The sequence below is a fragment of the Lissotriton helveticus genome, chromosome 3_2 (genome assembly GCF_964261635.1).
Source record: "Lissotriton helveticus chromosome 3_2, aLisHel1.1, whole genome shotgun sequence".
NCBI classification, from domain to species: Eukaryota; Metazoa; Chordata; class Amphibia; order Caudata; family Salamandridae; genus Lissotriton; species Lissotriton helveticus.
In genome coordinates this window covers 251,161,314-251,182,519 of record NC_136062.1, presented here as the reverse complement: position 1 = coordinate 251,182,519, position 21,206 = coordinate 251,161,314, and the positions used below count along the sequence as shown (strand labels likewise).

The 21,206-nt window shown below is 44.9% G+C and overlaps 1 protein-coding gene across 2 annotated transcripts in view; it reads right to left on the bottom strand.

Annotated features, from left to right (window-relative positions):
• The window catches only part of LOC144826621 (uncharacterized), a 280,323-nt gene extending 259,542 nt beyond the window's left edge, over positions 1-20,781 (bottom strand). For both annotated transcript variants that reach the window (XM_078685143.1, XM_078685144.1), the window contains exon 1: positions 20,712-20,781. The gene's annotated coding sequence lies outside the window, so the exon portion shown is untranslated. The remainder of the gene's footprint in view (positions 1-20,711) is intronic.
• Between the last annotated feature and the right edge of the window lie 425 nt (positions 20,782-21,206).

Here is a 21,206-nt window from a genome sequence, read left to right as displayed (position 1 = left end):
GGATTCGTCAACCAGGAGAATTTAAGGTGATAATTATTCTTTTCACTCCCCCCTATGTTTATTCACTTAGAGTAAGCAGTAGTAAAAGAAGGTCCTGATGAAGCAGTAGGTGACCTATGGGCCCAATGTAAAACTGCAGAAACATGTCGACCATGACCATTATAACTGTCAAGGTAGTTATTTGTTGACACTACCTCTTTCACTGTTTTTAATAGTGGGAATGGAAGGTCTCTATTAAACTTTTTCCTTCCTTTACCCCATTTTATCGACACCACCACGTTTTGATATAGTTTGTACATTTCACTATTTAGCACTGTTTATTAGAAACCTCCTGATACCTACTTAATGACTAGAAACATTGGGATATAGAGGATAAGCAGGGCACTATTGTGCCGAATCGCACATTGGGTCACTCCCTGTGTGCTATCTGTTGTATTCCCAAATGATGTAGGGCGGTACAGGTTGGATTTCTGATGGGAACACTACAAACATTTTGAGAGTGCCCAGTGAACGATTTTGCGACGAGCTCACACACATCAATTCATTCCTTTCTTGAGGTTTCGACCGAGTGCTACTATTGTGTTGGTTTTCTATAGGTGATACATGGTTTAACTGGAATTTTATCACCTATGATTGGGTCACATTTAATTAAATCCCAGTGCTTAGTGATGATCCTTCTAAGTGCGCCATGTTGCCTATTATAAGCCCAAATCAGTCTAACAGACTGGTCTTGGGAGATAGCAGGCCCAGCAATGTCTTTACGTTGGAGGGTTTGGCTACGTGATATAGCATTCGCTTTGGCCATGGCTTTGTCAATTTGCCCAGACTTGTACCCTCTCGCCAGGAATCTAGTTTTGCTGGCCTCCTGTGCCAGGCGACATTGAGCATCGGTACTGCTCAACCGTCTGATACGCAACATCTCCCCATAGGGGATGCTGCGTATGAGATGGGAAGGATGGTGGCTACTGACATGGAGTACTGTGTTTCCGGCCGTGGGCTTCCTGTATAGCCTGGTCTCAAGTTTGTCCTGATCATTTATGATTGTCATGTCAAGAAAATGCACCTGTTCCTGACTTATATCTGAGGTGAACGAGAGATTGTAATTGTTACAGTTCAGTGTCTCAATAAAATGCTCAGCTTCCAGACGTGTGCCTCTCCAAATAAAAAACACATCGTCTATATAACGATACCAGTGCACAATAGACCGCGTTGCTGTGTCAGAGTGTTCGCCATAGAGGACCTGTCTCTCCCAGTAACCCATATGCAAACAGGCATAACTGGGAGAGAAGCAGGCCCCCATGGCAACACCTCTGACCTGCTGATAGTATCTGTTATTAAACATAAAGAAATTGTGATGTAAACAGAATGAAATCATGGATAACAACATACGATTATGCTCTACCATCATGACCGGTCTCTGGCCCAAATAGAACTCAATGGCCCATAGACCATCTTGGTGGTTTATGCTGGTGTACAAAGATGTCACGTCTAATGTTACTAAAAGCCACTTAGGATCCCACTCTATATCCTCGATTTTGCGCAAAAAATCATTGGAATCCTGGACAAATGACGGCAAACTTTGTACATGTTCTTGCAAAAATGAATCCACATAAATAGTTGTCTTTTCCAGCAATCCCCCGCATGCTGCAATGATCGGTCTTCCCGGGGGATTATCTGGGTTCTTATGAACCTTTGGGATCAGGTACAGGACCGGCATGATCGGATTATCGTTTTTCAAATATTTCAGTTCATCCATGCTTATCAAGCCATAGGATCTCCACCCCATCAAAAGTGAGTAGAAGTCCCACTGGGCTTTCCTGACCAAGCTAATGTCACTATGTCTGTAGCAATCTGAGTTGTTGAGTTGGGAGAGGGCTTCATTCAAATATAGTTGTCGCGGCCATAACACTATATTGCCCCCCTTATCAGATTGCCTGACAATAATGTTCTCATTTTGCTGGATTTTCTTGATAAGTTTCAAATATTGATCATTCTGTGTATATTTCCTTTGTTTAGTGCCGAGCATTTTGGAGTACAGCACCTTGATTTCCTTTGAAGTCGCATCATGGAAGATGTCAATGTTGTCATATACCATTACAGGAGTGTAAGTTGAGCGAGGTTTGAATGATGTTAGGCCCCCTACGTTATTGGTAGTCTGTTCCGATGTATCTTGGGACATCGACTGTTCCAGTCTGAGTGTTTCCATGGCCTGAAGACATGGGGCATCACGAGCCAGGAGCCCCTGGTTATCCAACTCTGTCCGCACTGATGTTTTGCGTGCTTTGCTGCCTGAAAATATATATATATATATATATATATATATATATATATATATATATATATATATATATATATATATATATGTGTGTGTGTGTGTGTGTGTGTGTGTGTGTATACGTATATATATTCACTGAAAAAACCATAGGTTATAGACCATATATAGTTAGGAATTAGCATTTACAAAACCTTGAAAATTCACTGAAAAAACCATAGGTTATAGACCATATATAGTTAGGAATTAGCATTTACAAAACCTTGAAAATTCACTGAAAAAACCATAGGTTATAGACCATATATCGTTAGGAATTAGCATTTAAAAAACCTTATTTTACCCACACAAAACCATTGAAATTCCATATATAGTTAGTTGCACTAACTATATATCGCGCACCCGCAATCCACTGCTGATGATGTCACATATTACATCATTCATGACATGGTCAGTGACATCACTGATGACATCACTGATGACATCTCAAATGACATCACTGATGACATGACTGATAACAACATCCAGTGATTTTTTGTTTCTGTAAAGTTTAAATATGTCTTACATATTGAAGAATGAGTGGATGTGTAAGTGTCTGGACGAAGGATTTAGTAGGTGCATGACTGACTGTATGACTGAGTGATTAAATGTGTCTCACTGAGTGCATGGGTTAGTGACTAAACTGTCTTAATTTGTGCATCATTATGTCTGTTGTTCTATAAACTGCTGCATGTGTTGATCAGTAGCTATATGAGTAACTATATGGGTTATTGATTGATTGCCCAAGTATTTGTATGGGAGACTGAGTGTGTGTGTGGCTGGCTGGGAGGTGTATGACTCTGTGCAGATCAATGTGTACTTGTATCAATGATTGTATAAGAAGGTAAGTATGTGTTAGTATATGTTTGAAAATGTAAGGTGCTCTATGTTTAACTGTATAGACAAGAAAATGGAAGTGTCATTGATTCTTTACAGGACTGACTAGGTGTGTGAGTAACTCCATGGATGAGTGGCAGACTGTGAGTGTCTGTATAGGTGTAGGAGTGCATATGATAGTGTTGTAAAGATGAGTGATTGTATGTATGAATGATTGTATGGGTGAATGAGTGAAGGTGTGTGTAGACGTAGGAATCAGTGAGTGCGTATGTAGTAACTAGTATTGGTGTGTCAATGGTTTCAAAAATTATACTCTGTATTTAACACTGGGTGAAACAGAGGTTATATTAAAATGTGAGGAGATGCATTGTATTGTCACATGAATGATATCATCAGTGATGTGGTCATTGATGTCAAATGAGATGTCATCAGTGATGTCATCAGTGATGTCATTTGAGATGTCATCAGTGATGTCATCAGTGATGTCACTGACCATGTCATGAATGATGTAATATGTGACATCATCAGCAGTGGATTGCGGGTGCGCGATATATAGTTAGTGCAACTAACTATATATGGAATTTCAATGGTTTTGTGTGGGTAAAATAAGGTTTTTTAAATGCTAATTCCTAACGATATATGGTCTATAACCTATGGTTTTTTCAGTGAATTTTCACGGTTTTGTAAATGCTAATTCCTAACTATATATGGTCTATAACCTATGTTTTTTTCAGTGAATTTTCAAGGTTTTGTAAATGCTAATTCCTAACTATATATGGTCTATAACCTATGGTTTTTTCAGTGAATTTCAATGGTTTTTTAATAGCAAATATCATAAGCTGTGGAATGTCAAGTACGTGGTAAGTAAAAACATTTTCGTGTTTATGCACACTGATCTGCTTTGAATGCTGCCCCCCCCCCTCATTTCTATTAGGAGTACTCTCTCTTTGCAGATAGTGAAAGGTAGTTAACGCAGGCCTTTGCCCCCGTTGTAATACGTCGTGCCTGCTTCTCTCTCCATTTGATTGATTGTTATCCAAGCATTTACTGTTTTAGAATTGGTTCTCTTTGGTTCATTCTCTATTTACAAACAAACACAGAGTCGCAATACTCTGTTTAGTCTTTGCAGATAACGAAAAATCGTGTAAAAAAACAAAAGGAATCGAGCAAAATCAGTAGGCCACTAATGGGATCTCTTTTTGACCTCGCTAAAATAGAAACATTAAGAACAACCCCTCATGACAAATACGAAACTAGTGAGATGAACTGAACTCCACACCATGATGGCTGCAATACAGCTCGGCTCCGCCACCCACCCCGCCCAAAATAACGATAAAGAGCGGCTGCCATGATTGCTCGCGGAATGGCCACGACGGAGCTACGAAATGGTGGTGCTCTCATGCTAACGCCAGCTTCAGTCTGAAACATCCAGAAACACTGTAGACTACCAATTCGATCAGTTCCGGTAGCGCCCCAATGTAACCCGGTAGAGAAGAACTAGCCCTCCCCTCTTTGACTGATGGTTCTTGTTGCCTGTCCCTTCTGTTGTCATTTAACAGAACTATTTAGCCTGCTGAAAGGGGTTGTGTTCCGACCGCTGGTTGGTGGAGACATTTTGACTATATTCTGGACCTGCGTTGTCGCGTAATGCGTCATATGACGCGCCGCGTTACCGCATCCGGAAGTCATCCGGGGCGCGACGCGCAGCGCGTAACGTAAGCATAACAGGTCATGTGACTTGTTAATAAAACTTTTCATTGGTTCATTTTACTTTTCTTATTCTAATGATGAAAGGCTTGGTCATATGACCTAAAAATTACGCTTTTTATTACTTCCGAACATTATTTTTTCTTAAATATATGTTATAATGTTCCAGGCTAATGTACTTTCCCGGAAAATTTACAACTGTCCTGCAAGTAAAATATATTCTTTTTTCGAGAAAAAGGGCGTTTCTTCGTCCCATGACGGAGCCGTTGAGCAAAAGAGGGTCGACCTGCTGTCTTAGTCGCCGATACGCCTGAATATGAGATTCTTATCGATCACTTTATGTTGCAGGAGTAGAAAACACAACAGCCCTTGACCATTTATCTTTACTGCGTTCCTGCGTATTATACCTTTTACCCTTCATGTAATTGGTCTGCTTTATTTCACTTGCCTTTTAATGATTCTAAAACAGTGACTATTATTAAAAACTTTACCAATGTATATACTACTACCATGTTTTCTTTTAAAAACCTTTATTGTGTAAATTTCATTATACAAATACGAGCCTATAACCACGTGGGCCGGCCACGGAGCAAACTGTAATCGTATATGATGAGTAGACATTTACACTGTAGAGGAACGTAACGGGCGGGCCATTAGGTTGCAAGAACTAAGGTGTCTAACAGTTGCGGAATCGGTGGACGTACATTTTATAATTAAAATACGACAGGGCCAGTTACAATAAAATTATCTAGATATACATTTGCGGGCAAGTACCATGTGTGACGTTAATTCGAACTTTCAATAGTACAGTAATCAATAACACATCAGAACTTAATATCAATAGGGATGTCGAAATACTCAATCAATTCTCGTCCCCGCCCGCCATGTGCTTCAAAACTGCATACGTATCTCGTGATTTCAAGGTTCTGCAACCAGTACACAACAAGGAGTTACGAGTCCCATTTATTCCGGCGCCATTTTGGGCGAGGACGGGCAGGTCCAGGATATAGTCAAAATGTCTCTACCAACCATCGACTATGATGATGTTCATATGCTGTATTTATAGAGTAACACTCATCTGTCCACATGAAATTAATTTGCCACAATCTAAACATGTAATTTTAATCTTTCCAAAGTTCTTCTAAATATTTGGGACCGTTTCCCTTGCCTCTGATGCTGTCAGTGCCACTTCTTTGATGAATGTACTGGCAGGTCGGGGGTTCTCCTCCAAATCTCTCTTTTATGCAGCACTATAATTAATTGGTGCCACCTCTCCATATGACGATGCATGGTATAGTTACCATAACTATATTTTTTTTCAGTTCCTCTGGAGAGTACATCGTGGCAGATGAAGCGTATAACGTACCGGGCATTTACCTTTTTTTGCATGTAGAGGAAAGGAAAAAAAAAATCGAGCGTCCGAGTTCTAAGGTGTCCCAGGGCCATTTTAGTGGACCAGGCCCAAATCCAAAGAACAGGCCGCCATTTTGAGAGTCCTGTTGCAGCCGCCTGTCGCTGTAGCATCAAGAGCGGCCAAAACTCAGCTGAATGGCAACTGAAACGGTAAAGGGGCGCCCCACTACAGCAGACGAGCCTCCACCTAGGAAGGCCCGTTCACGCCGCCTCCCCCCCCCCCTTCGGGCACCCCACGCCGTTATTCGGAGCAGTATTGTAGGATGGCCACACCAGTGCAGCAACTTGCTAGACACCACCTCGGTGGTAACCGAATCTCAGCGCCTTGTGGTGTCTTCTATTCAGAAAACATTGTTGTGCTGCCTTCGACCTATTCGCCGCAAGTGCGCACGCAACTCAGCTGCATAGCTTGCTAGACACCACCTCGGTGCTAACCGAATCTCAGCGCCTTGTGGTGTCTTCTATTCCAAAAATATTGTTGCGCTGCCTTTGGCCCCATTCGCACATCGGCCCGCTACTGACGCCATCTCACAGGCTAATGGGGCGCCCCACGCCGAGTTTCAGCATTGTAGGATGACCACACCAGTACAGCAACTTGCTAGACATCACCTCGGTGCCATCCGGATCTCGGCGCCCCACTGCAGATGAAGTGCCTCTCAACTATGAAACCACCACGGTGACATCCGGATCTTGGCGCCTTGTGCTGGTTCCGGCCTATTCACACATCGGTCCGCTACTGACGCCACCTCACAGGCCAACGGGGCGCCCCACGCCGAGTTTCAGCATTGTAGGATGGCCACACCAGTACAGCAACTTGCTAGACATCACCTCGGTGCCATCCGGATCTTGGCATCTCAGCGCCTTGTGGTATCTTCCATACAGAAAATATTGTTGCGCTGCAATTGGCCCCATTCGCACATCGGTCCGCTACTGACACCATCTCACAGGCCAACAGGGCGCCCCACGCCGACTTTTACCATTGTAGGATGGCCACACCAGTGCCACAACTTGCTAGACACCACCTCGGTGCCATCCGGATCTTGGCATCTCAGCGCCTTGTGGTATCTTCCATACAGAAAATATTGTTGCGCTGCCTTTGGCCCCATTCGCACATCGGTCCGCTACTCACGCCATCTCACAGGCCAACGGGGCGCCCCACGCCGACTTTCAACATTGTAGGATGGCCACACCAGTGCGGCAACTTACTAGACACCACCTCGGTGCCATCCGGATCTTGGCGCGTTGTGCTGCCTTCGGCCTATTCGCACATCGGTCCGCTACTGACGCGAACTCACAGGCCAACGGGGCGCCCCACGCCGACTTTCAGCATTGTAGGATGGCCACACCAGTGCTGCAACTTGCTGGACACCACCTCGGTGCCATCCGGATCTTGGCGCGTTGTGTTGCCTTCGGCCTATTCGCACATCGGTCCGCTACTGACGCCGCCTCACGTGCCAACGTATTTTCTCCGCATTTTATACCCTATGCCGCATAACAGGTCATGTGACTTGTTTATAAAACTTTTCATTGGTTCATTTTACTTTTGGTTTCCTAATGATGGAAGGCTTGATCATATGACCTAAAAATAACACTTTTCATTGGATGAAAACTTTTTTTTTCCCAAACGATGAAAGCCCCACCTTGTTTCTGGATGTTTCACACTGAAGCTGGCGTCACCATGAAAGCACCACCATCTCGTGGCTCCGTCGTGGTCATTCCGCGAGCAATCATGGCAGCCGCTCCCCACCAGAAGCCTGCAGGAGTCGGGGGCCCCCAAAACTTTTGTTGAATCCTCAAGGCGGAGGGGACGCTTTCGAGAATGGGGTCCAAGACCTAGCAGACAAGCGTCCGATTTCCAAGGTGTCCCAGGGCCATTTCAGTGGACCAGGCCCAAAAAGTAAAGAGCCTGCCGCCATTTTGAGAGTCCTGTGGCAGCCGCCTATCGCTGCACCGCAAGAGTGGGCGCAACTCAGCTGAATTGCGGCTTTTGACACAGTGGACCAAAAGCGGACGGAATGGCAACTGAAACGGTAAAGGGGCGCCCCACTACAACAGACGAGACTCCACCTGGAGAGGCCCGTTCACGCCGCCTCCCCCCCCCCCGGGGCGCCCCACGCCGTTATTCGGAGCAGCATTGTAGGATACCAAAACCAGTGCGGCAACTTACTGGACATCACCTTGGTGCCATCGTTCTGTTGCCTTGGAACTATTCGCACAACAGTTTGCTACTGATGACCCACCCCCCGCGACGCCCCACGCCGGATGCCGAAATCAGTGCGGCACCCAGGCAACATCACCTGGGTGCCGTCCAGAAATCTGGACGTTGTGCTGCGTTGGGACTATTCGCACAGCCGACCGCTACTTCGTTGTTTTTCCCTAAAAATGTTTATATGTTTTTACTGTTTTTGTTTTGTTGTATATATTTATAAGTTATTAAAGTTTTATAATCTTACTACTTTGTTGGAGTGCTATATATTTTTAATGTGACACATAACTGTAAAAACTTTGATGTACAAAGAGTCATCCCTGGAATCTTCCGCTTCAGGCTCGGTCCCCTCCCCAATCACAATACAGGATGGTTTTCAGATAGTAGGAACGCGTGTGCTGTGACGGATCTCATCGAGTGTGGGCCTTGATCTACAATAACTCCTTTGAAGAGGGGTGATTCTTTACAGCTGGGGCCATAAACTACATCTGCAGGGCTAGCTGATAGCCTAGGACCGGCCTGGACAATCGGACACAGAGGAAAAGGAGTGTCAGAGGGTGCCGTAGTGAATAGGGTGAAAGGGAGGTGTCGGGCGGGCACAGGGTGTGATTCTCAGGGAAGAGCAGCGCAGATGGGGGGAGGTTTATTACCCATGCATAAGACAGAGAACGAGGGTGACCAGTGCCTGGGGGAGATGCTTGCGAGGGTGGGGAGCCATGCTAAGGATCGACAGCGTGCAGAGAGTGGGTCTGGTCAAGGCATCTAAAATTACTGCCGTGCACGACAAAAGTGTGGCATTTGAAAAAAGGCAAGATGGCGCAGACAATGTTTTTCAACACTTCCTGATTTCCTTCGAATCGAACGTTAACAGACGTTGGGGCATATTACCAAAGTTAAGCGATATTTATCCCTAACGATGCTTAGCAACGAATTTTTTACCGCTAAGCATCGTCAGAAATTATCGCAGATAAACCTTGCTATTATCAGGGTTTATCGCAAATGCCATAAAAAACGACCGCAATGCATTAATATCGCTGAAAACTCAGCGATATTCATGCATTACCGAGCTAATGCTCTTAGCCATGTTATCCACCTCCCATTGGATAACATGGCTAAGAACTGCTCAGGGCAGGTGGTAGCTTTTGGAGATATTCGCGCTTAGCGCGAATATCTCCAAAAGTTGGTAATAGGAGATAGCGATGTTAGCGACTGTTTCCAGTCGCTAACATCTTGGCATGCCCACTTTGCATGTCATTAGTGATAAATATCACTGACATGCAAAGTGGGGCCCAAGATGGTCGCTATCTCCTACTAGCGGTCGCTAACTGGTGTTAGCAACAGCTAGGTAATACAGAGATAATTTTATCTCCGCAAAGCGGAGCGCTGTTACAGATATATATCTTTTTTTGAACGTTAATTTCTCAAAATCCACTGAAGCACATATATTGAGACCTAGCAAAGGCACATCTTGCTACCAGTCCCTACAATTTTGCCAAGTTTCGTGCAAATCCATTCAGCCGTTCGATTATTATTATTATTTTTTCTTTTTTGCCCCGCGGGGCCCTTTTAAAACCTCCACATCAAACCTAGGGGGTCAGGGAGGATCTACTATGCCCCCTTATGGTCATTTGCCCCTTCGCTTTGGCCTCCTCTTGTCTCTCGATCCTACCGAGAGACAAGATGGCGGCCGCTACGGACTGTTTGGAATGTTTACAGACGCCGGAGAACCAATCAGCTTCGCAAAGCTCCGTTACGCGAAAAGTACGCGAAGCGGAGCGCTGTTACAGATATATATCTTTTTTTGAACGTTAATTTCTCAAAATCCACTGGAGCACATATATTGAGACCTAGCAAAGGCACATCGGGCTACCAGTCCCTACAATTTTGCCAAGTTTCGTGCAAATCCATTCAGCCGTTCGATTATTATTATTTTATTTTTTTTTGCCCCGCGGGGCCCTTTTAAAACCTCCACATCAAACCTAGAGGGTCAGGGAGGATCTACTATGCCCCCTTATGGTCATTTGCCCCTTCGCTTTGGCCTCCTCTTGTCTCTCGATCCTACCGAGAGACAAGATGGCGGCCGCTACGGACTGTTTGGAATGTTTACAGACGCCGGAGAACCAATCAGCTTCGCTTCACAAAGCTCCGTAACGCGTAAAGTCCGCGAACCGGAGCGCTGCCTGGTCCGCTGTTACAGATATATATCTTTTTTTGAACGTTAATTTCTCAAAATCCACTGGAGCACATATATTGAGATCTAGCAAAGGCACATCGGGCTACCAGTCCCTACAATTTTGCCAAGTTTCGTGCAAATCCATTCAGCCGTTCGGGCTAAAAGTGAGGCCAACCGCCCTATGGAAAACTCAATGTTAAAAACACGTTTTGGGACCCCCCTTTTTTCTCGGCCCCCCCTTGACGAACCTCCCCCCAAATTTTCAGGGGCTGCTCAGAAACAAAATGTTCAATTTTCCTGAAAATTTCAGCCAATTCCGTCCACAAACGCCAAAGTTATTAGACATAGAATTTTCAAAAATCCCATAGAGAAAAAATCCTAACTATATATACCTACTGGCGACCGCCAGTAGGTAATGTATATATATATATATATATTCACTGAAAAAAACATAGGTTATAGACCATATATAGTTAGGAATTAGCATTTACAAAACCTTGAAAATTCACTGAAAAAACCATAGGTTATAGACCATATATAGTTAGGAATTAGCATTTAAAAAACCTTATTTTACTCACACAAAACCATTGAAATTCCATATATAGTTAGTTGCACTAACTATATATCGCGCACCCGCAATCCACTGCTGATGATGTCACATATTACATCATTCATGACATGGTCAGTGACATCACTGATGACATCACTGATGACATCTCAAATGACATCACTGATGACATCACTGATGACATCATCCAGTGACTGTGTGTTTCTGTAAAGTTTAAATATGTTTTACATATTGAAGAATGAGTAGATGTATAAGTGTCTGGACGAAGGATTTAGTAGGTGCATGACTGAATGTATGAGTGAGTGATTAAATGTGTCTCACTGAGTGCATGGGTTAGTGACTAAACTGTCTTAATTTGTGCATCATTATGTCTGTTGTTCTGTAAACTGCTGCATGTGTTGATCAGTAGCTATATGATTAACTATATGGGTTATTGATTGATTGTCCAAGTATTTGTATGGGAGACTGAGTGTGTGTGTGGCTGGCTGGGAGGTGTGTGACTCTGTGCAGATCAATGTGTACTTGTATCAATGATTGTATAAGAAAGTAAGTATGTGTTAGTATATGTTTGAAAATGTAAGGTGCTCTATGTTTAACTGTATAGACAAGAAAATGGAAGTGTGATTGATTCTTTACAGGACTGACTAGGTGTGTGAGTAACTCCATGGATGAGTGGCAGAGTGTGAGTGTCTGTATAGGTGTATGAGTGCATATGATAGTGTTGTAAACATGAGTGATTGTATGTATGAATGATTGTATGGGTGAATGAGTGAATGTGTGTGTAGACGTAGAAATCAGTGAGTGCGTATGTAGTAACTAGTATTGGTGTGTCAATGGTTTCAAAAATTATACTCTGTATTTAACACTGGGTGAAACAGAGGTTATATTAAAATGTGAGGAGATGCATTGTATTGTCACATGAATGATATCATCAGTGATGTGGTCATTGATGTCAAATGAGATGTCATCAGTGATGTCATCAGTGATGTCATTTGAGATGTCATCAGTGATGTCATCAGTGATGTCACTGACCATGTCATGAATGATGTAATATGTGACATCATCAGCAGTGGATTGCGGGTGCGCGATATATAGTTAGTGCAACTAACTATATATGGAATTTCAATGGTTTTGTGTGAGTAAAATAAGGTTTTTTAAATGCTAATTCCTAACTATATATGGTCTATAACCTATGGTTTTTTCAGTGAATTTTCAAGGTTTTGTAAATGCTAATTCCTAACTATATATGGTCTATAACCTATGGTTTTTTCAGTGAATTTCAATGGTTTTTTAATAGCAAATATCATAAGCTGTCGAATGTCAAGTACGTGGTAAGTGAAAACATTTTCGTGTTTATGCACACTGATCTGCTTTGAATGGTGCCCCCCCCCCCTCATTTCTATTAGGAGAACTCTCTCTTTGCAGATAGTGAAAGGTAGTTAACGCAGGCCTTTACCCCCGTTGTAATACGTCGTGCCTGCTTCTCTCTCCATTTGATTGATTGTTATCCAAGTATTTACTGTTTTAGAATTGGTTCTCTTTGGTTCATTCTCTATTTACAAACAAACACAGAGTCGCAATACTCTGTTTAGTCTTTGCAGATAACGAAAAATCGTGTAAAAAAAAAGAAAAGGAATCGAGCAAAATCAGTAGGCCACTAATGGGATCTCTTTTTGACCTCGCTAAAATAGAAACATTAGGAACAATCCCTCATGACAAATACAAAACTAGTGAGATGAACTGAACTCCACACAATGATGGCTGCAAAACAGCTCGGCTCCGCCACCTACCCCGCCCAAAATAACGATAAAGAGCGGCTGCCATGATTGGTTGCGGAATGGCCACGACGGAGCTACGAAATGGTGCTGCTCTCATGCTAAACCCAGCTTCAGTCTGAAACATCCAGAAACACTGTAGACTACCAATTCGATCAGTTCCGGTAGCGCCCCAATGTAACCCGGTAGAGAAGAACTAGCCCTCCCCTCTTTGACTGATGGTTCTTGTTGCCTGTCCCTTCTGTTGTCATTTAACAGAACTATTTAGCCTGCTGAAAGGGGTTGTGTTCCGACCGCTGGTTGGTGGAGACATTTTGACTATATTCTGGACCTGCGTTGTCGCGTAATGCGTCATATGACGCGCCGCGTTAGCGCATCCGGAAGTCATCCGGGGCGCGCAGCGCGTAACGTAAGCATAACAAGTCATGTGACTTGTTAAAACTTTTCATTGGTTCATTTTACTTTTCTTATTCTAATGATGAAAGGCTTGGTCATATGACCTAAAAATTACGCTTTTTATTACTTCCGAACATTATTTTTTCTTAAATATATGTTATAATGTTCCAGGCTAATGTACTTTCCCGGAAAATTTACAACTGTCCTGCAAGTAAAATATATTCTTTTTTCGAGAAAAAGAGCGTTTCTTCGTCCCATGACGGAGCCGTTGAGCAAAAGAGGGTCGACCTGCTGTCTTAGTCGCCGATACGCCTGAATATGAGATTCTTATCGATCACTTTATGTTGCAGGAGTAGAAAACACAACAGCCCTTGACCATTTATCTTTACTGTGTTCCTTCGTATTATACCTTTTACCCTTCATGTAATTGGTCTGCTTTATTTCACTTGCCTTTTAATGATTCTAAAACAGTGACTATTATTAAAAACTTTACCAATGTATATACTACTACCATGTTTTCTTTTAAAAACCTTTATTGTGAAAATTTCATTATACAAATACGAGCCTATAACCACGTGGGCCGGCCACGGAGCAAACTGTAATCGTATATGATGAGTAGACATTTACACTGTAGAGGAACGTAACGGGCGGGCCATTAGGTTGCAAGAACTAAGGTGTCTAACAGTTACGGAATCGGTGGACGTACATTTTATAATTAAAATACGACAGGGCCAGTTACAATAAAATTATCTAGATATACATTTGCGGGCAAGTACCATGGGTGACGTTAATTCGAACTTTCAATAGTACAGTAATCAATAACACATCAGAACTTAATATCAATAGGGATGTCGAAATATTCAATCAATTCTCGTCCCCGCCCGCCATGAGCTTCAAAACTGCATACGTATCTCGTGATTTCAAGGTTCTGCAACCAGTACACAACAAGGAGTTACGAGTCCCATTTATTCCGGCGCCATTTTGGGCGAGGACGGGCAGGTCCAGGATATAGTCAAAATGTCTCTACCAACCATCGACTATGATGATGTTCATATGCTGTATTTATTAGAGTAACACTCATCTGTCCACATGAAATTAATTTGCCACAATCTAAACATGTCATTTTAATCTTTCCAAAGTTCTTCTAAATATTTGGGACCGTTTCCCTTGCCTCTGATGCTGTCAGTGCCACTTCTTTGATGAATTTACTAGCAGGTCAGGGGTTCTCCTCCAAATCTCTCTTTTATGCAGCACTATAATTAATTGGTGCCACCTCTCCATATGACGATGCATGGTATAGTTACCATAACTATATTTTTTTTCGGTTCCTCTGGAGAGTTCATCGTGGCAGATGAAGCGTGTAACGTACCGGGCATTTACCTTTTTTTGCATGTACAGGAAAGGAAAAAAAAATCGAGCGTCCGAGTTCTAAGGTGTCCCAGGGCCATTTTAGTGGACCAGGCCCAAATCCAAAGAACAGGCCGCCATTTTGAGAGTCCTGTTGCAGCCGCCTGTCGCTGTAGCATCAAGAGCAGCCGAAACTCAGCTGAATGGCAACTGAAACGGTAAAGGGGCGCCCCACTACAGCAGACGAGCCTCCACCTAGGAAGGCCCGTTCACGCCGCCTCCCCCCCCCCTTCGGGCACCCCACGCCGTTATTCGGAGCAGTATTGTAGGATGGCCACACCAGTGCGGCAACTTGCTAGACATCACCTCGGTGGTAACCGAATCTCAGCGCCTTGTGGTGTCTTCTATTCAGAAAACATTGTTGTGCTGCCTTCGACCTATTCGCCGCAAGTGCGCACGCAACTCAGCTGCATAGCTTGCTAGACACCACCTCGGTGCTAACCGAATCTCAGCGCCTTGTGGTGTCTTCTATTCCAAAAATATTGTTGCGCTGCCTTTGGCCCCATTCGCACATCGGTCCGCTACTGACGCCATCTCACAGGCTAATGGGGCGCCCCACGCCGAGTTTCAGCATTGTAGGATGACCACACCAGTACAGCAACTTGCTAGACATCACCTCGGTGCCATCCGGATCTCGGCGCCCCACTGCAGATGAAGTGCCTCTCAACTATGAAACCACCACGGTGACATCCGGATCTTGGCGCCTTGTGCTGGTTCCGGCCTATTCACACATCAGTCCGCTACTGACGCCACCTCACAGGCCAACGGGGCGCCCCACGCCGAGTTTCAGCATTGTAGGATGGCCACACCAGTACAGCAACTTGCAAGACATCACCTCGGTGCCATCCGGATCTTGGCATCTCAGCGCCTTGTGGTATCTTCCATACAGAAAATATTGTTGCGCTGCAATTGGCCCCATTCGCACATCGGTCCGCTACTGACACCATCTCACAGGCCAACAGGGCGCCCCACGCCGACTTTTACCATTGTAGGATGGCCACACCAGTGCCACAACTTGCTAGACACCACCTCGGTGCCATCCGGATCTTGGCATCTCAGCGCCTTGTGGTATCTTCCATACAGAAAATATTGTTGCGCTGCCTTTGGCCCCATTCGCACATCGGTCCGCTACTGACGCCATCTCACAGGCCAACGGGGCGCCCCACGCCGACTTTCAACATTGTAGGATGGCCACACCAGTGCGGCAACTTACTAGACACCACCTCGGTGCCATCCGGATCTTGGCGCGTTGTGCTGCCTTCGGCCTATTCGCACATCGGTCCGCTACTGACGCAAACTCACAGGCCAACGGGGCACCCCACGCCGACTTTCAGCATTGTAGGATGGCCACACCAGTGCTGCAACTTGCTGGACACCACCTCGGTGCCATCCGGATCTTGGCGCGTTGTGTTGCCTTCGGCCTATTCGCACATCGGTCCGCTACTGACGCCGCCTCACGTGCCAACGTATTTTCTCCGCATTTTATACCCTATGCCGCATAACAGGTCATGTGACTTGTTTATAAAACTTTTCATTGGTTCATTTTACTTTTGGTTTCCTAATGATGGAAGGCTTGATCATATGACCTAAAAACAACACTTTTCATTGGATGAAAACTTTTTTTTTTCCCAAACGATGAAAGCCCCACCTTGTTTCTGGATGTTTCACACTGAAGCTGGCGTCACCATGAAAGCACCACCATCTCGTAGCTCCGTCGTGGTCATTCCGCGAGCAATCATGGCAGCCGCTCCCCACCGGAAACCTGCAGGAGTCGGGGGCCTCCAAGACTTTTGTAGAATCTTCAAGGCGGAGGGGACGCTTTCTAGAATGGGGTCCAAGACCTAGCAGACAAGCGTCCGATTTCCAAGGTGTCCCAGGGCCATTTCAGTGGACCAGGCCCAAAAAGGAAACAGCCTGCCGCCATTTTGAGAGTCCTGTGACAGCCGCCTATCGCTGCACCGCAAGAGTGGGCGCAACTCAGCTGAATTGCGGCTTTTGACACAGTGGACCAAAAGCGGACGGAATGGCAACTGAAACGGTAAAGGGGCGCCCCACCACAACAGAAGAGACTCCACCTGGAGAGGCCCGTTCACGCCGCCTGCCCCGGGGCGCCCCACGCCGTTATTCGGAGCAGCATTTTAGGATACCAAAACCAGTGCGGCAACTTACTGGACATCACCTTGGTGCCATCGTTCTGCTGCCTTGGAACTATTCGCACAACAGTTTGCTACTGATGACCCACTCCCCGCGACGCCCCACGCCAGAAATCTGGACGTTGTGCTGCGTTGGGACTATTCGCACAGCCGACCGCTACTTCGTTGTTTTTCCCTAAAAATGTTTATATGTTATTACTGTTTTTGTTTTCTTGTATATATTTATAAGTTATTAAAGTTTTATAATCTTACTACTTTGTTGGAGTGCTATATATTTTTAATGTGACACATAATTGTAAAAACTTTGATGTACAAAGAGTCATCCCTGGAATCTTCCGCTTCAGGCTCGGTCCCCTCCCCAATCACAATACAGGATGGTTTTCAGATAATAGGAACGCGTCTGCTGTGACGGATCTCATCGAGTGTGGGCCTTGATCTACTATAACTCCTTTGAAGAGGGGTGATTCTTTACAGCTGGGGCCATAAACTACATCTGCAGGGCTAGCTGATACCCTAGGACCGGCCTGGACAATCGGACACAGAGGAAAAGGAGTGTCAGAGGGTGCGGAAGTGAATAGGGCGAAAGGGAGGTGTCGGGCGGGCACAGGGTGTGATTCTCAGGGAAGAGCAGCGCAGATGGGGGGTGGTTTATTACCCATGCATAAGACAGAGAGCGGGGGTGACCACTGCCTGGGGGAGATGCTTGCGAGGGTGGGGAGCCATGCTAAGGATCGACAGCGTGCACAGAGTGGGTCTGGTCAAGGCATCTAAAATGACTGCCGTGCACGACAAAAGTGTGGCATTTGAAAAAAGGCAAGATGGCGCAGACAATGTTTTTCAACACTTCCTGATTTCCTTCGAATCGAACGTTAACAGACGTTGGGGCATATTACCAAAGTTAAGCGATATTTATCCCTAACGATGCTTAGCAACGAATTTTTTTACCGCTAAGCATCGTCAGAAATTATCGCAGATAAACCTTGCTATTATCAAGGTTTATCGCAAATACGATAAAAAACGACCGCAATGCATTAATATCGCTGAAAACTCAGCGATATTCATGCATTACCGAGCTAATGCTCTTAGCCATGTTATCCACCTCCCATTGGATAACATGGCTAAGAACTGCTCAGGGCAGGTGCTAGCTTTTGGAGATATTCGCGCTTATCGTGAATATTTCCAAAAGTTGATAATAGGAGATAGCGATGTTAGCGACTGTTTCCAGTCGCTAACATCTTGGCATGCCCACTTTGCATGTCATTAGTGATAAATATCACTCACATGCAAAGTGGGGCCCAAGATGGTCGCTATCTCCTACTAGCCGTCGCTAACTGGTGTTACCAACAGCTAGGTAATACAGATATAATTTTATCTCCGCGAAGCGGAGCGCTGTTACAGATATATATCTTCTTTTTGAACGTTAATTTCTCAAAATCCACTGAAGCACATATATTGAGACCTAGCAAAGGCACATCGAGCTACCAGTCCCTACATTTTGCCAAGTTTCGTGCAAATCCATTCAGCCGTTCGATTATTATTATTATTTTTTTTTTTGCCCCGCGGGGCCCTTTTAAAACCTCCACATCAAACCTAGGAGGTCAGCGAGGATCTACTATGCCCCCTTATGGTCATTTGCCCCTTCGCTTTGGCCTCCTCTTGTCTCTCGATCCTACCGAGAGACAAGATGGCGGCCGCTACGGACTGTTTGGAATGTTCACAGACGCCGGAGAACCAATCAGCTTCGCTTCACAAAGCTCCGTACCGCGAAAAGTCTGCGAACCGGAGCGCTGCCCGGTCCGCTGTTACAGATATATATCTTTTTTTGAACGTTAATTTCTCAAAATCCACTGAAGCACATATATTGAGACCTAGCAAAGGCACATCGGGCTACCAGTCCCTACAATTTTGCCAAGTTTCGTGCAAATCCATTCAGCCGTTCGGGCTAAAAGTGAGGCCAACCGCCCTATGGAAAACTCAATGTTAAAAACACGTTTTGGGACCCCCCTTTTTTCTCGGCCCCCCCTTGACGAACCCCCCCAAATTTTCAAGGGCTACTCAGAAACAAAATGTGCCATTTTCCTGAAAATTTCAGCCAATTCCGTCCACAAACGCCAAAGTTATTAGACATAGAATTTTCAAAAATCCCATAGAGAAAAAATCCTAACTATATATACCTACTGGCGACCGCCAGTAGGTAATATATATATATATATATATATATATATATATATATATATATATATATATATGAAACACTTGGAGACCCACACTCATCGTGTCAATTTGTCAATTGCATTTATTCTATGAGGCAGCATAGCACAACATCTCTGAAGGCACAGCGTGATTTAACACCAATCTCCTTTCGCGTTTCGGGCGTGTCGCCCTTCTTCACAGGACTGGTCGAGTGAGGGGATGTAGCGAACACAGGTGAGTTATAAGTGTATTAAATCAAGTCCCGCCCACAGGGCATGTTCACTCAGTGCCTGATGGTACATGGAGTTTTCCAACGTTGAACCTTTAGTAGGATTGCTGCTGTCTCCCCTAAAACCATTAAAATTACCACAGTGGGTTGCCGCATCACTCCAGAGTCGAGTGCCACGCTGTTTCACCCTCACAGAACTGACACGTTGCTCCTTCAGTGCTGTGCTCGTGATAGCACCGGACCTGCACATCCGCAGGGGGGTCTCCGTGACCAGGATAGACCGCATATATTCCACATGAAATCTCCTTACGCATTAAAAATAAATATGTTTAACCCTTAGTGGGCCCCAGAGCAGTGTGCAAGTTCGTTTTGCCTTGACAGAACCCCGACGGCAGAGCTGCCGTTGGGGGCTGCACATCCTCACTACGGAAGGAGGCCACAGGATGTAACTGTGTCTAGACCTCTGTAGCGGCAAAGTAAATCAAGGCAAAACAAACTTGCACACTGCTCCGGGCCCCACTAAGGGTTAAATAAATTGCTTTTTAAAGGATGGAATGTTCGCAAGATCTACTGAAGATGGAATATCGTTCCCAAGGTGACTACGAGTCCCAGCATGCACGAGAAAAGTAAACACATTGCACTGAGCGAGAGGCCCACTGCGGGCGGGACAACAAATTAGCATGCAGCATATAAACATAACCAGAACTGCTTGCGGGATAGACATTTTAGAAGTGACCTTTGAGCAAGTGGCAGCAGCCTTGAAACGCATTAGGTCTGAACACATTGAAGCCAAGGAACAGTGGTGCAAGTCTACTTCCTTACAAGAGAAAACCGGATGGTTAATTTACTGAGAGTGCACCCCTAGAAGCTCTTGGGTATTTGGTGACGAATATATATATGTGATCAAGATTTCCTGGTCGAAACGCGTCATGCTGCTGTCTTAAGGAGAATAAAGCACCTCATTTTGAAAAACTATTGAGTGGTCCGTACCTGATTTCTCGACACGAGTGTTCATCAGGATTGTGGAGTATATATATATATATATATATATATATATATATACTAGCAGCCCGCCCCGACGTTGTCCGGGGGCAATTAGGCTTCGTGCAGGCAGTCCGACAAACTTTACCGCTCCTCCCCGTGCTCCAAACGGCCCGCTCCAGTCCGCCAAAGTTTACCGCTCCTCCCCTTGCTTGACCCTCCGGGGGTAATCAGGCATCACGCAGGCAGTCCGCCAAACTTTACTGCTCCTCCCCGCGCTCCAAATCGGCCCGCTCCGGTCCGCCAAAGTTTACCGCTCCTCCCCGCGCTTCTAAGTTAACCGCTCCTCCCCTTGCTTGACCTACCTCAGCCCGCTCCAGTCTGCCAAAGTTCACCGCTCCTCCCCGTGCTCCTGTCCGCCGCTCCTCCAAGCGCTCCTGATGATGTCAGCACGCACGTCGTTAGCGCACACGGCCGGCGCTACTTCCAAGGGACTACTTTTTTTTAACGTATATTTTTTAAGGAACGTATATTTTTTTGTGGTATATAGCCTATGTCACTCTGCAGACCCTGACAATTCCAATGATGTATTGGGTGTTTGGATTGGCGCTGTGGTTCCCGAGTTTACCCGGTATATATGTATACCTATATATATATATATGTATATATGTGCGAAAAGGAAGCAGGAAGCAGAGAATCTTTGTATCTAGACAAAGCAATGCTTCTTTAACAGCTCTAATAGGGCTGAAACATATTTCAAGGGAAAGATTCTATGATGGCTTGGATGGTATTTTACTAATCCAAATCTGCAATACTGTGTCTGGAATGGCAAAATGCTTTTGTTATTATTCAATTCGGCA